The 4,580-nt window shown below is 38.9% G+C and overlaps 1 non-coding gene across 1 annotated transcript; it reads right to left on the bottom strand.

Annotated features, from left to right (window-relative positions):
- Positions 1-709: 709 nt before the first annotated feature.
- LOC117202076 (U6 spliceosomal RNA) lies at positions 710-816 on the bottom strand. The gene has a single exon (XR_004484250.1). It is a non-coding gene; the product is annotated as a U6 spliceosomal RNA (small nuclear RNA).
- Positions 817-4,580: the final 3,764 nt, after the last annotated feature.

Below are 4,580 nucleotides of genomic sequence, written 5' to 3'. Positions count from 1 at the left end.
AAAGGTATTGTACACAGTAATGCTACTATTATTCATAGTAACATTATTCACAATAGCCGAAAGGTGGAAACAACCCAAATGCACATCAACAGATGAATAGATACACAAAATATGTTTATCTACAATGGAATATTGATCCATAAAGTGGAATGAAGTACTGATACATGCTACAAAAGAATGAACCTGAAAAACATTATGATAGGTGAAAGATTTTAGACATAAAGGGTCACATATTATATGATTCCATTTATATGAAGTATCCAGAATAGGAAACTCTATAGAGACAGGAAGTATATTAATAATTGCCAGAGGCTGGGTAAAGGGGAAAATGGGGAATGAGTACTTTTTTTTTAGTCTATGAATATCAGAGATTTACTACTTTTTTACATATATATAAATTCTTTTTTTATATTCTTTTCCATTATGGTGTATCTCAGGATAGTGAATAGAGTTCCCTGTGCTATACAGTAGGACCTTGTTGTTTATCAATCCTATGTGTAATAGTTTGCATTTACTAACCCCAACCTCCCACTCCATCCCTCCCCCATCCCCCTCCCCCTTGGCAACCACAAGTCTGTTCTCTATGTTTGTGACTCTGTTTCCTTTTCATAGATAAGTTCAGTTATGTCATATTTTAGATTCCAAATATAAGTGATATCATATGGTATTTGTCTTTCTCTTTCTGACTTACTTCACTTAGTATGCTAATAAATATATGGAATGCTTTGCAAATTTGCATGTCATCCTTGCACAGGGGTCATGCTAATCTTCTCTGTATAGTTCCAATTTTAGTATAAGTGCTGCCGAAGTAAGCATGGGAATGACTACTTAATGGGCATAGGGTTTCCCTTTGGGGTGATACAAATGTTTTGAAACTAGATAGAGGTCATTTTTGCACAACATTGGGAGTATCCTAAATGCCACTGAATTGTATACTTTAAAAGAGTTAATTTTATGTTATCTGAATTTGACTTCAGTTTAAAAAATCTATGGTGGGATTTCAAGAATCCAAGAGCAAAGCTTTAAAAACAGGTGAGAAGAATACATTTCTTTTTTTTTTTCTTTTTTTTTTGCAGTACATGGGCCTCTCACTGTTGTGGCCTCTCCCATCGTGGAGCACAGGCTCCGGATGCGCAGGCTCAGCGGCCACGGCTCATGGGCCCAGCCGCTCCGCGGCATGTGGGATCTTCCCGGACCAGGGCACGAACCTGTGTCCACTGTATCGGCAGGCGGACTCTCAACCACTGTGCCACCAGGGAAGCCCAACATTTCTTAAATGCTATACACGCACATAGAGACACATACAGATGTAGATACAGAAGTCCCAATACCGGGACTATTATATATTGGCCAGGTATGATGGTTAATTTTATGTGTCAACTTGATTGGGCCAGGGGATGCTCAGATATTTGGTTAAACATTAATCTGGGTATTTCTGTGAAAGTGTTTTCCATGAAATGAACGTTTAAATCAGTAGATTACTTAAAGCAGGTTTCCTCCCTGATATGGGTAGGCCTCAACCAATCAGTCGAAGGTCTGAATAGAACAAAAAGGCTGATTGTCCTGAGTAAGAGACAATTTCTTCTGCCTGACTGCATTCAAGCTGGGACCTTGACCTTCGCTTGCCCGCAGACTAGAAATACTTAATCTACTCTCCTGAGTCACCATCTTGCTGACTGACTCTATAGATCTTGGGACTTGTCAGTCTCCATAATTGTATGAGCCAATTCCATATAATACATCTCTTTATATTTGTACCTCTATCTATCTATCTATCTATCTATCTATCTATCATCTACCTTCTTATCTATCTCTCCTATTGGTTCTCTGGAACCAATACAGAGAACCCTAATATACCAATTTACTAAGTTTCTGACACAATTATTCCTCTTTTCATTTTCTTTCTGATCTTTCTTTCTGTTAACCTTTTTATCCTTTCTATATAATGCCCTATTGTCTACATGACTTTACTTCAAGTAGTCTCACACTTAATGGCAAACAAAATTGCTTATCCAACCTGAGATTAAAATTTTATCAGAAAATAAAGCTAACAATTCCACTGTTCTTTTGACCGAAAGTTAATTTTAGCAAGTGTGAAAATGTCACCAAATTATGTTTCTGTGTCTTTTTCTTCATAAGAGAAAAGGTGTTGTTTAGTTGTGTCTTTTCTGATATGCTAGCTTTATAACGAAATGTCCAGGTTCCCCTCCAATCACACAGCCCATTGGTATGTTATGAAAGAGTTTATGACTCTCATTAACTTTGATGGTTATAATTAAATGAAGCTGTGGAATAATCCAGGGCCAGCCCTCTGGAGTGCTCCTAATTCAGTTTCCATAGACATTCACAAGATGATGAGTGTAGCTAAGCCAGAGTCCATGATACTGTGATTTAAATATCTATTGTCTGAAAATAAAAATCTTTCCCTAAAGAAAAAATAAAAGGCCAGACATAGATAAAATTCAATATGGAGAGATCATTGTGTATTAGCACAGTGACATAGTGGACAAAGCTTCAGAGAAGAGGTGGCGCTTCATCTGGGTGTTGACCTAATTTAGTGGGGAAGGAAAGGTAAGAGGCAACTATTGAGCCCTTACAATGAGCTCTCATTAACTCTTACAAAACATAGCATTACCCCGTTGTAGAGATGAGTAAACCCATGGTTTTGTCCCTGTAAACTTTGTGGCAGAAAGCAGATGTCTCAGCTATGAGAACTGAAGCTGTGCATATATGAGTGTCCTAGACATGTCTGGATGATGAGGGGTGTAGAACGAACAGGCGTTGTCTGCTGGACAGTGGACAAGAATTACAGGAGTGTCTCATTGCATCCATCCCTCCAAGAGTCTTGCACTGGCGTCCCATCATCTTATGCCTGATTCAAGGAAGACAGTGCTGCAAAAAGAAGTGAGAAAAAACAGAAAGGGCCAAGTCACTGAGCCCTCCAGAAGACATTCAGTGAGTAAGGAAGTATTCTTGGAAGGGGCAACAATGTGGCACCCAGGTGTGAAGGTAAGAGATGGAGGAGTGGGTGCAGTGTGTTAGCTTCATAGAAACAGCATCAGGCATTCCCTAGGGATGTTGAAGCAGGAGTGGAAAGTGTCAGTTGTTAGACAAAGAAGTCTCTCTGGAGCAGAGGGGAGGTATTTTCCAGAGATGCTGAGAATTCTGAGCAAAGGGGTCAGGAAAAGTGCAAGTTTAGGGCCTGCCTTAGTGAGTGGGGGCTGAGTCTGATACCTGGTGCTACCACCATCATGACCCTGAGTTTACCTCTGCCTGTAGTGGCCTGGAAAATACACAATGGTAGGTATACCATTCTTTGTGTGAGGTTCTCAACTTCGTGAAATGGAAGCACAATTGGATTCTAATAAATATACTCAAAAAGAATGGACAAGTTGATCAATGCTGCAGAATACAATTCAGAAGGCAATCAGCGAATATTTACAGCTTTAGTATATGACAAAGGTAGACTTTCAAACCAGTGTGTAATGAATGGTGTTGAAATAATTTGTTATCCAAATCAAAGTAATCAAATTAACTTGGGAAAAAGTAAAGTTAGTTCACTTTCTTACACCATGAAAACAAAATTCTAGACAAACCAAATTCCTAAACAACTAAAACATAACAAAAGCATTAGAAGAAAAGTAGAATATATTTCTAACCTTGAGAGTAGGAAAGGATTTTATAAGAAACAAAATGCAAAAGCAATACAGAAAACAGACAGCTACATCAAATGATGTCAGGGACACATATCCAACTCTCAATGGTTACAATGAAGCCCTTTTTCTTGGTTTGAGGTGAACAAAGACATGTCAACTCTCCCTGTCTCCATGGGTGTGGGGTCCAACAGCTTTCACCCAAAACCCTTACTCACCATGTAATGTCCTTCTCAAAATCTTTTTATGTCCTAAACATGGTCCATGGATGAAAACCATTGATGTCCTCCATTACTGATCTTGTATCTCACGTTGGAATACAGCTTCTATTATCTTGGAGCCTCAGCCAAAGCTAAGGTTAAATAGCTTCATTTTAACATCTCTGTGTGTGTGTGTGTGTGTGTGTGTGTGTGTGTGTGTGTGTGTGGTGGGGGGGTTGTGCACATGTGTGCACGCACAGGCATGTGTCTGATGACACTTCAAACTGATAGCACTAGTAATCCCAGGGAGGGGAATTGAGTAGAGTGGTGAGTTGTCAAGTGGGACTTCAACTTTATCTGTAATTGTTTCAATTTTTATAGTGACAATATATTCATGGATTACTTGGGTAATTAAAAATAAATGAAATTAACTGTAGTCTGTGCTTGTTGAGTTTCTGCAACTTAATTTCTATCTGCCAATGAAATAAATCTGAAACCTTTCATTTGGGTTAATCGCCCAACTAAATGTGTTGCTCTGTTGGAAGAAAACCAAATTGTGAGGCACTATTCAGGGCTCTGTGCTGTGTATTGCTCATATGGTCTCAGCATTGGTCTTTTGCTGTTCCCTTTCTAGATATGTACTCAGTATGTAATATACATTTGCTCTGATACTTTGACTTCCTGGCCCCTGGCTGACCTAAAGGGATAAACAACAAATCCAGCAACT

This window comes from Orcinus orca, chromosome 2 (genome assembly GCF_937001465.1).
Source record: "Orcinus orca chromosome 2, mOrcOrc1.1, whole genome shotgun sequence".
NCBI classification, from domain to species: domain Eukaryota; kingdom Metazoa; phylum Chordata; class Mammalia; order Artiodactyla; family Delphinidae; genus Orcinus; species Orcinus orca.
Note: the sequence above shows the minus strand (reverse complement) of the source record. Positions and strands in the feature narration are given on the sequence as shown.